We start from the raw sequence: 13,011 nt of genomic DNA on the forward strand, positions 1-13,011 counted from the left end.
AGGCAGATGTCACAGGCAGAGTCAGTGATATGCAGATTAGTTTGCATAAACCTATGAATGCATTGCGGTAGGGTCTCATTAGAACTAGAAATTCCACTGTGTCATTTACTGTCTGTCCTTGTTTATGTTTTGTTTCCAGCAGACGCTGAACCTGATGTAAGCTCTGCAGTAAGGTTCACTTCAGTCACTCCATAGTATTGGGCCATTGGCCAAAGACAACTCTTGTCTAGGAAGAGCTTTTGTTTGGGACTCAATGAGATGCCAGTCAGAACACACCCAGTCTCAAATGAGAACAGTCTTTTCATTTCAGTCAGAAGTATGTCTATAACTGGATAGAAACAGTGCTTGTGAATATCATCAGAAGATGTGATAGGTGTGTGTTCAGTTTGGGCCTCAACAACAAAATCACGTAGGCGGCGGGGTGGCTGGGCCTGTTTCCTTTCACGTGGTCTGCTTTGTATACCAGCCTTGACGCACAGCTCCCTAGCTCTTGCTTTACTCCAGCCAGGGGTACAGGTCAAATCCGCCACGAATAAAACTCCTTTGCTGATTGCCAAACTGTTGCGAAGGATACTTTTTCAATGCCGGCCGACAGGGTCCTTCCTCAGGCTGCTGGCTAACATCGCTAACAGTATTCCTACTACCACTAAAAGCAGCTTCATCCACGTTCTCTTCTGAATCCCGCTCCACTTCTTGTTCCTCTACTTCACCCTCACACTCCTTTGATGAACTGCTGTCATCCTCATCCCCACTTGCTTCTTTCTGCATGTCATTTTCAATTAAGACAGGCTCAGGCTGAGACACCACTGATTCCTCTGGATGAGGTCATTTTCTCACTAAAAATCGATCAATTTTTCACGCCAGCCAAAATAATGCACATTACCAGGCCCACACTAACTTGTGAAAGCACAATGTGTGTGTGTGGCATCCGTTAGTTTCACAAGACGATGGATCTGCCCCTGGATCCTGCAAAATGTATGGATATTATCAATCTCTCGTGTGAGTGAGACTGAGTGACATCACCACCTTAAGTGATCTTAGATCAGCTTAACTGATCTGAGTGAGGACAGCAAAGGCAAGACATTCACAATGAACGAATAAGCAGAAGTGTAGAGTGGATCTGACCTTAGACCTGCACAGAGTTTATAACTTTATTGCTGTGTGGGTGCTGTGGTAATTGGGGGCGCTGTTTCACTGGGCCAACTGGAGAAACAAGCTGTATTCAAAACTATACAAAGAAAGCAGCTGCAATTTGTATGTCAAATTTCAGTTAATTTCTTGGTGGTGCTATTGTAATTTCTGCTGGCACCTTGTCAAAGGCCTTTTGAAAATCCAAATACACCACATCTATTGCATCTCCTTTGTCTAACCTGCTTATAATTTCCTCAAAAAATTGCAGTGGGTTAGTCAGGCAGGATTTTCCTTTCAGAAACCATGCTGACTTTGGCCTATCTTGTCATGTGCCTCCAGGTACTCTGTAATCTTATCCCTAACAATTGATTCCAACGACTTTCCAACCACTGATGTCAGGCTAATAGGTCTACAGTTTCCTTTCTGCTGCCTCCCACCCTTCTTAAATAGTGGAGTAACATTTGCAATTTTCCAGTCATCCAGTACAATGCAGAATCTATTGATTCTTGAAAGATCATCGTTAATGCCTCCGCAATCTCTCCAGCTACTTCCTTCAGAACCCGAAGGTGCATTCCATCAGGTCCAGGAGATTTACCCTCAGAACATTAAGCTTCCTGAGTACTTTCCCAGTCGTAATTTTCACTGCACATACAGTTCTTCACTTCCCTGACATTCTTGAATGTCCAGTATACTTGTAGATGTCTTCCACTATGAAGACTGATGCAAAATATGCATTCAGTTCCTCTGCCATCTCTGTGTCTCTCATTACAATATCTCCAGTGTCATTTTCTATTCATCCTATATATACCCTCAACTCACTTTTATCCTTTATATACTTAAAAAAGCTTTTAGTATCTTCAATATTAGTCACCAGCTTCCTTTCATAATTCATCTTTTTCTTCCAAATGACCTTAGTTTCCTTCTAAAAGTTTTTTAAAAGTTTCTCAATCCTCTATCTTCCCACTAGCATTGGCTTCCTTGTATGCCCTCTCTTTTGCTTTTACTTTGGCTCTGACTTCACTTGTCAGCCACAGTAGTGTCCTTCTTCCATCTGAAAATTTGTTTTTATTTGGAATATATCAATTCAATTCAATTCATTGCACTCCCCTCACTTTTTGCAGAAACTCTAGCCATTACTGCTCTACTGTCCTTCCTGCTACTGTCCCTTTTCAGTCAACTTTGGCTGGTTCCTCTCTCATGCCATTGTAATTCCCTTTACTCCACTGAAATACCTAATTACTTGAACATTTGTTTCCATACCTTCAGTTCCCAAGAAATGTACACTAAAATTTCTCACTAAGTCCGTTTGCCCTGTTTTTGTTCTTTTGTGCTTATGAAATCTTAAATCTTTGATTAAATATTTTGACACCTCTCCTGATCTTTCATTTCCTTCATTGTAACATTTACCCTAACTTTTACTTGAAACCAAAGGAAAAATCTGTGAGAAGATGTTTCTGGCTGGTTTGCTGTCAGTACCAGCACATTAGGGCACTTTATCTGTGTCTTGTGTTGGATTGTTAATGTTAAGATGGTGAGGTCTGCCACCAAGGTAGCATAAAACAAGTAGCATAAGAGAAACTGAGCCAACATGATATAGAAAATGCCAGAAAATACAAATAGGTTCAATAGCATATGTGGAAAGAAAAACAATCAGCATTTCATATGTGGGGCTCCTCATCTACACCTACACCTTAGTGTAGATAGCAGCAAGCAGCGGATAGAACAAAGAGGTTTTCTCTAATAGAGTGGCAGGAGGACCCAGATAAAGGTACAGTGGTTGTTTAATTAATTTGTTGCTGATCTGATTATGGCATACAGGATCTTAATCTTCGTTACAGGAACTCTAAAAGTGTGAGTTGTAAATAAGGTTAATCAAGAATTTGTTAATTTAGACTTCCTTGGCCTCCCCTATTTTAAGATGATCTTTAAGATCCAAGTATTTAGTAATGCAATGGGAACCTTCCCAATATAAATACATGCAACTTTGTGTTTAATTTTGATTGCTGCACTCCTGTGAAGTGTCCTGGAAAATTAAGCTAAATTAATGCAAGTCTCCATTGTTTTGCTGTTAATCAACATAACTTGAGATTTCTTCTGTATTTCTCCATTGAAAGAGATTTATAAAACAAAGCAAACTAATGCAACTTTCCAGACTGTAAGCAGTTACAAAAATGAATTTGAGACTTTATATGCTGAAGTGTAAAATGTGGATCATGTAAAATATTCTGCAATGCGAGTGTACTTAAGGTTAGATTGAATTTTTGGAAATGTTTAATGTTGGACAATGATCAATGAGTCATTTAAGATAACTAGCTGCAGTTGGGAAAAAGCCTGAAGAAAGTATGAAGGTTTGGAAATTTGACAGCTGCTGATTAGCACCCTTCAAAATATCTGCAATTATTTAAAATAATTCAACTAACTCCAAACATGCAGGTTGAAATCAGAGATCTCTGAACGTCCTATTATCTATCAAATCCTTCTGGTTCACTAATATTGTCCATATTTTTTCCTCATTTAATCCTCACTAAATAAATAACATTACTTTCTTCATGTTTGATGCAGGAATAACTTAAGGCTGGATTACAAGAGGGCATCCCAACAAAGTGATTTAACAAGAAGTTCTTGCAGAGATCTACAGTCTATTAATGTACTCAAATCACTTTTTATTCCTCACTTCCATTCAAACTACCTCAGTAGATGAGTCCTCTAGTAGGTCCTCCCTAAGCACTGCTGTGTCATTTTCATTGATGAGTAATGTCACCCCTTCATCTTTAGCACCTACATCTCCTTCTTGTCTTAAAGAATGGAAGCCTGAAACATTGAGCTGCCAACCCTGCTCCTCAGTCTAATGTTTACAACATCATAATTCCTGATGCTCATTCATGCTCTAAATTTATCTGCCTTACCTACAATAGTCCTTGCATTGAAATAGATGCAATTCAGAACATTAATCCCACCATGCTTAACCTTTTGGTTTCCATCTTTGCTTGTAGATTTAGCATCTACTTTCTCCACTGCCACACCACTTACCGTGCTGCCATTCTGGTTTCCAAACCCCTGCAACTTTAATTTACCCCCTACCCCCAAGCAACACAAGCAAACCTTCCTGCAAGGATACTGGTCCCCTTCAGTTCAGTTGCAAGCCTTCCTATATGTACAGGTCCCACCTGTCCTGGAAGAGAGCCCAATGATACAAAAATATCTATCCCACCTTCTTGTACCATCTCCTTAGCCACGTGTTAAATTGCACTATCTTCCTATATCTTGTCCCATTAGCATGTAGTAATCCTGAGATTACCACCCTATATATTAATTTAGCACCTAACTCCTGGAACTAGCTTTTCAGGACCTCATTGTAAATTCTGACATATACTCATTTAATAAACAGTGATTAAAATTCACTGGATGTTGGATGTTATTGTTAATGTTGGTATCTATTTTTTCCTATTTGACACTGAATTAAGAAACAATTTAAGCATCAAATGTAGCAGGAGTTACGTATTACGTTTCTGTGGCAAGAGTCATATATTAACTATACTGGATAAATACGGCAAATTTTCTGACCTGAAGGATATTGAAACTCTAAGTTTTAAGATGGTTTTAGATATGGATTAAGTAAGGACCTTGTGTAGATTACCAAAGTGAAGCAGAGTAAATTACAAGAATATAAGGCAGGAACTAGGGAGAGTTAATTGGGAACAGCTGTTTTTGGAATAAGTCCACATCTGATATGTTGAGTGTGCTTAAAGACCAACTGTACAAAATGCAGCAAAGATGTGTTTCAGTAAGCAGAATGGCAAGGTAAAGGAATCTTAGATGTTGAGACTGGTGGTCAATTTAGTCAAGAAGGAAACAAAAATGTATAAGATTTAGAAACTTAAATCAAATGCAGTTCCTGAACAATATAAAGCAACAAGCAAATAACTTGAGAGGGGGATCAGGAGAGCTTGGAGTGGCCATGACAAGTAGGATTAAAGAGAATCTCAAGGCATTCTATATGACAAGAGTAAGAGGATAATTAAGGAGAGGGTAGGAGCACTCAAGGATAAAGGTGGGACCATGTGCTTGAAGGCAGTGGATGTGACAAAGTCCTAAATGAGCATTCTATGTTGCTATTTACCAAATACAAGGACATAGAGGAAATGAGATTAGTGTGGAGCATGCTAATATGCTAGAACATTTTGAGATAAAGAAATAGGTAGTAAGGTGGATGAGTCTGATGTGATATACCCCAGGTTACTGAGAAAGGCAAGAGATGAGATTGCAGGGGACTTGAACAATATCATCATGACCACTCCAGGCAGAAACAATGTTCCAGAGGACCGGAGAGTAGCTAATGTTCTTCTGGTATTCAAGAAAGGAATTTGAAATAATCCTCAAAAATATAGTCAGATCAGTCTCTCGTCAATAGAAGGGAAGCTATTCAAGATTATTCTTAGGGATAGGATTTATCAGCATTTGGAAAACCAGAGCCTAACTAGGGACAGTCAGCATGGCTTTGTGTAGGGCAAATGATGTCTTATTAACTTCAAACACGAGGAAATCTGCAGATGCTGGAAATTCAAACAACACACACAAAATGCTGGTGGAACACAGCAGGCCAGGCAGCATATATAAGGAGAAGCACTGTCGACATTTTGGGTCGAGACCCTTATTAACTTCATTGAGTTTTTTGAGGAAATGACAAAGGTGATTAAAGGTAAATCTCTACATGGAATTTGGCAAGGCATTTGACAAAGTTGTTCATCCAGAAGAGTAAAATGGATGGGATCAATGGCTGTTTGGATTCAAAATTGGCTTGCTCTTAGAAGACAGAGGGTAGAGACTGATAGGACATATCCTGGCTGGAGGTTCATGACTAGTAGTAAACCACAGCGATCTGGTATTAGGGCCTCCACTGTTTGTGATATATAAGTGGTCCAGATGAAAATGGTGGTGGGTAGATTAGTAAGTTTGAGGAAGGTATGATGATTGGTGGTGTTGTGGATAGGAGATTGCCAAAGGTTACAGCAGCATATAGATCTGCTGCAGATATGGGTGGAACTTAATCCGGGTAAGTGTGAGGTATTGCACTCTGAGTGATTGTTATGGGGAAGTGGATTTTGTGGATTTGGGAAGTGGGACAGAAGACACTGATTACGGGTATGCATATTAACCATTTATTTACAAACAAACACAAACACTCAATTAAGTATCTAAGTCAAATAAGTACTTATCTAAGCTACTCTAAGTTACAAAAGACTACAACACTAAACATTCAATTACACTTCTAACTCACACGGATACTTTGTTAAGTCTCTCCAACTTGCACAACTACAAAACTAAGCATTCATCAAACAAGTACTTATCTAAGTGCGCGCATGGGCTCTTCTGTCTGCAGCATACTTTCCCAAAGGCTCTTCAGCACTGGTCATGATCTCAATCAGAAAGGAGCCCCAATAAAAGGCAGAGTCTCTTGGGTGTGCTATTGTTATACCCCTGGAGTGCCAGGAGAAAGGTGTGCTGTAATGCTAAATGGGAGAGAGCTGCAACATCCTTCGAACTGACCAATCAATGCCTGGCATGGCAGAAGTGGCTTTTGACTGGAAAGCAAGTTAACCTTGCACACTACCTTCTACCCCTCAAAAGATGCAACACCATGACAATTTAGTCCTTGGACTATTATGATGCCTGCGAATGCTGCACTAAACTACATATAAAGCACAAAAGTACATTTGTACAATACCCAGTACTATAAGCTCAATAATCACTACCTAGTGTACCAACCTCCACCAACCTCCTATCACATTGAAAAACCACCAGCTCCCCCCCACCCCGGAGTGTAATAGCTATGGAACAGGTCCCACACTTTCTTAATCTTATCCACCAACTGTCAGATGTGACCAGCCAGGTGAGTTATGTTCCTGGATTTCTCAGGAATGTAGGTGAAACACTTGACTGATAACAGTACAGTGCCACCTTTCTCTGTGAGCAGGTAGTCCAGGTCAATGCATTCTTTATTAATCTGAGAGCTATGGCTATCTTGTTAGCTAGCATCTTCATCACAGAGGCCATATGTATCAGTTACCAGGACAGTCTGGTCGTACCATACTGAGAAAAGCCTATCATCCAAAATCTTTCTGCCTCTGTGTTAGCCCTCTTACTATGCCAGCCATCATATGCAGAGCGCTCATCCAGGGCACTGAGGTGGTGTATGTACCATATACTCCAGATTGTGGCAGCCATACCACCCCCTGTGAAGCCATGGGTAGGTCCTGGTGCTGTATATCCAGTAAGTGCCATTCAGTCTCCAGGGAGTGCTCACCTTCACAGCACCATTTGGTGTAGACACAGTCATCCCAGGATATCACTTTTGCTCACACCGACTGATTGTCCCTGTGCTTATCATATTGCCTATCCCAACATTCCTTTCCTTTCCCTGTTGGCTTCCTTTATGGTCATAGGATTGACTTTGATGTCACAAAACTACTGTCCTGTGCCAATGGCTTTTGTGACCACCTTGTAAAGGAAGCCATTGAAATAAAATTGGAAGAAAACAATTTGAACAAAGACAAAAGACTTGCTTTAAGGAAGAACTGGAAAGCAATTGTAAACAAGGTGGGAGAGCAGAAACTTGATTGCATGAGGATTAACCAATTAGGAGGGACAGACTATGAGGGTATAAATATCATCAGACTAGATATGCCCAGCCATCGTCCCTAATGAAGATGGCGGAGTTTGTCATCAAAACATCAGTTATAATCGCTGAAAGCCTGAGAAGAGTTTATTTGACCCCACCGCCTTATTTTCACCATGGACATCCAGTCCCTATATACCTCCATCCCCCACCGAGATGGTCTCGAAGCTCTTTGCTTCTTTTTGGATTCCAGACCTAACCAATTCCCCTCTACCACCACTCTCCTCAGTCTAGCGGAATTAGTTTTTACTCTCAATAATTTCTCCTTTGGCTCCTCTCACTTCCTCCAAACCAAAGGTGTAGCCATGGGCACCCGTATGGGTCCCAGTTATGCCTGACTTTTTGTTGGCTTTGTGGAACAGTCCATGTTCCAAGTCTATACCGGTATCCATCCCCCTCTTTTCCTTCGCTACATCGACGACTGTACTGGTGCTGCCTTCTGCACGCATGCTGAGCTCGTCGACTTCATTAACTTTGCCTCCAGCTTTCACCCTGCCCTCAAATTTACCTGGTCCATTTCTGACACCTCCCTCCCCTTTCTTGATCTTTCTGCCTCCATCTCTGGAGATGGCCTATCTACTGATATCTACTATAAGCCTACATACTCTCACAGTTACCTGGACTATTCCTCTTCCCACCCTGCCTCTCGCAAAAATGCTATCCCCTTCTCACGATTCCTCTGTCTCAGCCGCATCTGCTCTCAGGATGAGGCTTTTCATTCCAGGATGAAGGAGATGTCTTCCTTTTTTAAACAAAGGGGCTTCCCTTCATCCACCATCAACTCTGCTCTCAAACGCATCTCTCCCATTTCCCGCACATCTGCCCTCACCCTATCCACCCGCCACACCACTCGGGATAGGGTTCCCCTTGTCCTCACCTACCATCCCACCAGCCTCCAGGTCCAACGTATAATTCTCTGTAACTTCTGCCACCTCCAACGGGATCCCACTACCAAGCACATCCCCTCCCTTCTGCTTTTCGCAGGGATCGCTCCCTACATGACTCCCTTGTCCACTCGTCCCCCCCATCCCTTCCCACCGATCTCCCTCCTGGCACTTATCCTTGTAAACGGAACAAGTGCTACACCTGCCCTTACACTTCCTCCCTCACCACCATTCAGGGCCCCAGACAGTCCTTCCAGGTGAGGCGACTCACTACCTGTTAGTCAGCTGGTGTGGTATACTGCATCTGGTGCTCCCGGTGTGGCCTTTTATATATTGGTGAGACCCAACGCAGACTGGGAGACCGTTTCGCTGAACACCTACGCTCGGTCTGCTAGAAAAAGCAGAATCTCCCAGTGGCCACACATTTTAATTGCACGTCCCATTCCTTAAAGTATAAAATGTACCATAAAGAAAAACGATATCCTGCAGAACTTAACAGCGGCATCATAGATATAAATCCACTTATGTAAAGCAGTTCCCTACATTACATTACATTTTAATTCCACGTCCCATTCCCATTCTGATATGTCTATCCATGGCCTCCTCTACTGTCAAGATGAAGCCACACTCAGGTTGGAGGAACAACACCTTACATACTGGCTGGGTAGCCTCCAACCTGATGGCATGAACATTGACTTCTCTAACTTTCGTTAATGCCCCTCCTCCCCTTCTTACCCCATCCCTGACATATTTAGTTGTTTGCCTGTTCTTCATCTCCCTCTGGTGCTTCCCCCCCCCCCTTTCTTTCTCCCGAGGCCTCCCGTCCCATGATCCTTTTCCTTCTCCAGCTCTGTATCACTTTCGCCTATCACCTTTCCAGCTCTTAGCTTCATTCCACCCCCTCCAGTCTTCACTTATCATTTCGCATTTCCCCCTCCCCCCACTACTTTCAAATCTCTTACTATCTTTCCTTTCGGTTAGTCCTGACGAAGGGTCTCAGCCCGAAACGTCGACAGTACTCCTCCTATAGATGCTGCCTGGCCTGCTGTGTTCCACCAGCATTTTGTGTGTGTTGTTTATTTGACCCTTACTTGTTTGCAGGGGTCTATCCCTCAGCACATCATACCCAGGATGCACTCTGGAGATGCTGCCACCTAGACAGTCATAGATCCTGGTTGCCCTGGTTCAATAGCTACCTGCAGTATAGCTTCCCAGTTGGGAAGAAGAGAGCCTCCTAAACCATCTATGTAGCTTGGCGACCCCGTCAACTGTCGGGGTTATCTGGAATGAAGGTATGCTTGGCACCGGTGTCTACACATTGCTGCACAATCCCTTCCCCCAATACTGTGCAATGGGTAATGTAAGGACTCTGGTCCACCAGTTGGGAAAAGGCTACTGAACATATCCGCCGGGTGCCCTGACCCCATCCCTACTTGAGTCTAACCCTTGCTGCCACTGGTCCACCAGTGCTCTTTGTAGGGCCACTAGCAAGGGATTTAGGAAGCCCTAATCTTGAGACGAAGAATCTGGTGAGGGATCAAATGAACCATTATTCAGCTTAGAAGATGAGCCTTCTCCTTTTACAGTTCCCTTGCCCAACTTCACCTCGCAGTGTTCCCCTCCACATAGCAGAGAGAATGGGAGTGGGAACCCCAACCTGCTCCTTTGTTTAAGCACGCTAAAAACATTTCCTTATGGGTCAAAAGTGATTCCCCACTCCCCGTCTGCTTATCCAACTTCACATACTGTACTCCAACCCTTCCAGCAATTGAATGGCAGCATTTATGGTACCCCGAATGCCGGTCCAGTTAAAGCCAGCACCACCCCTTTCAAAAGGGGAGCTGCTGTCATAACCAAATACTGTCGTAATCATTGCAGGGGGGTTTAGATAGCTATGGGGGGCTACCACCAGTGCTGTATAAACCTGTAATTAGAATCCACTAGTAAAGGGCTCCACTCTGTCCAGGCCTTTGAATCCCACTCAAGGAGGAATGGATACCTGACCTTGACCACCACTGCCAACTGATCCCATAATGATGTGGACTGAGTGGCATCCTCAGGGCATTATTGATCACGTATTGGGACGACAGTGCCCCTATGGTGCCCATCTCACTATTAGATAGAGTCATTCCAGTACCCATCTCATCTCATATTCTCAACAGCCACATTGCCAGAGGCTCTCCTAGCTTCTACCTGTACCTATCCCCCTGTCCTGTTGAGAATATGAGATGGAGATGACAGAGAGCTCTCTGATCTCGGTCATCTTGGAGGAGCCCATTGTAAAACTCCCCGACATCCACATGTTGAAATCATCGTCCTCCAGAATCAAGGCTTGGACCTCAACTGGATCTGGTTTTCAATTAGTCCATTGGACAGCCTCTAATTACTGCAACTCCATTGGTGATAGGTTATATCCATGCCTTTCTGTTTTAGCTCTTTTGCCCGGAAGCAGCCAAAAAGCATCCCTTTGACTACCCTTCATATCTGGGAACCCTAGCTTGTTTCACACAGTTACAACATGGTGCCCAATCAAATCCCCTGTGGGAGTCCAACTTGTTTGACCAATTGGCTTGCCATGGCCTGCCAGTGGATTGGTGAGACTGCTGTCCACCTTGAGATGTGGTACTCTTCCCACAAGGAGATCTCTTGCTTACTCTTACCTATGAACATTTTAAACTCCTATTGCACTCACAAAGTTCTGCCAACTACACCAAATGTTATGGGGAAGCAGTTTCGCGGATTCAGTAAGTGGGACAGAAGACAGTGATTACAGGTAAGTAATATAACCACTTATATACAAACAAGCATACAAGTCAAACACTACTCATGTAAGCCACCCTAAGTGACAAAAGTCTACGACACCAAACTTTTGGTAACACTTCTAACTCAATAGGTACTTTGTTAAGCCTCCTTAAGTTACACAACTACAAAATTAAGCATTCAAAATACAGGCACTTATCTAAGTATGCACATGAAGTTCAAAGTAAAATTTATTATCAGAGTACATGCATGCCAACACATACGACCCTGAAATTCTTTTTCTGCGGGCATATTTAGCAAATCTATAGAACCTTAACTGCAAATTGTAAACAACAGGAACTGTAAGCTATAAACAAACCACGCAAATGCAGATATAAATAAATAGCTATAAGTAACGAGCATGAAATAACAACATAACAGAGTTCTTAATGAGTGTATTTATCATCTTTTGTTCAAGAGCCTGATGGCTGAGGGGTAATAACTGTACTTAGCCACACAGTTATAGGTGTAAAGTCAGTAGAGCAGGGGGTTAAGTGCACATCCCTGAGGTGCTCCTGTGCTGATTGATGGAGACTGTGGAGCAGATGGTTTTGCCAATCCAAACTGTCGGGAGTTTGCAAGAGACAGTACACACTAGTAATGGCCAAACCTTTAACAATGTTATGTACAGCAGGATCTTCGGATAACCTCCTGAAAGTCATATGCAAGCTTATAGGGTTGTAGAGAAGGAGTATTGTGTCATTCCCTTTATTAGTTTCAGCACTGAGTTCAAGAGTTGGGAAATTATTTTACAGCTTTATAAAACTCCAGTTAGATTTCTTCTGGAGTATTGCATTCACTTCTCGTCACCGAATGTAGAGGCTTTGTAGAGAGTGCAGAAGAGATTTATCAGGAAGCTGTCTAGGTTAGATTGCATGTGCTATGAGGAGAGACCAGAGAAGTTTGGGCTACATTTCTCTGCAATACATATGCTGAGAGGAGACCTCATGAAAAATTTATAAAATTATGGCACGGATAGACAGACAGTCAGAATCTGTTCCCAACAGTTGAAATGATTGACACCAGAGGGCATGTCCTTAAGATGAGAGGGAGTAAGGTCAAAGCAGATGTGACAGGCAATGTTTTTTTTTCACAGAGAATAGTGGGTACCTGGAATGCACTGCTGGAGTGGTAATGGAGGCAAAAAGGAGAAAACATTTAAGAAGCTCTGAGTTGGTCATGGCTGTAAAGAGAATGGAGGGATAAGGACATTCTGTAGGCAGAAGGGATAAGTTTGGTTGTTATTTAATTAGTTCAGCACAATATTATGGGCTGAAGGCCTTGTTCCAGGAACACTACCAGATACTGATGTTTTTCTGGAAGCATGATTTTACTTTCCGCCAGATGTTAGTGTAAAGTTCTGAGAGACTGCCAAAACTCCTGGGATTGAGGAAATCATTGGCTGGAGCAACAGGATCTATAGCTGGGGTTGAGAGAATCTTGGGCTAGGATAAGAGAGCCATGGGATGGGTCTTAAAGGATTAAGCTTAAGTGAGGATGTCATAGTAAAGAGTTATGGCC

The 13,011-nt window shown here is 42.6% G+C and overlaps 1 protein-coding gene across 1 annotated transcript in view; it reads left to right on the forward strand.

Annotated features, from left to right (window-relative positions):
• The window catches only part of edn3b (endothelin 3b), a 50,738-nt gene extending 47,013 nt beyond the window's left edge, over positions 1 to 3,725 (forward strand). Inside the window, exon 4 of the mRNA XM_059978736.1 lies at positions 3,694 to 3,725. The gene's annotated coding sequence lies outside the window, so the exon portion shown is untranslated. The remainder of the gene's footprint in view (positions 1 to 3,693) is intronic.
• The last annotated feature ends 9,286 nt before the right edge of the window (positions 3,726 to 13,011 follow it).

Source organism: Hypanus sabinus, chromosome 9 (assembly GCF_030144855.1).
Source record: "Hypanus sabinus isolate sHypSab1 chromosome 9, sHypSab1.hap1, whole genome shotgun sequence".
Lineage (NCBI taxonomy): Eukaryota > Metazoa > Chordata > Chondrichthyes > Myliobatiformes > Dasyatidae > Hypanus > Hypanus sabinus.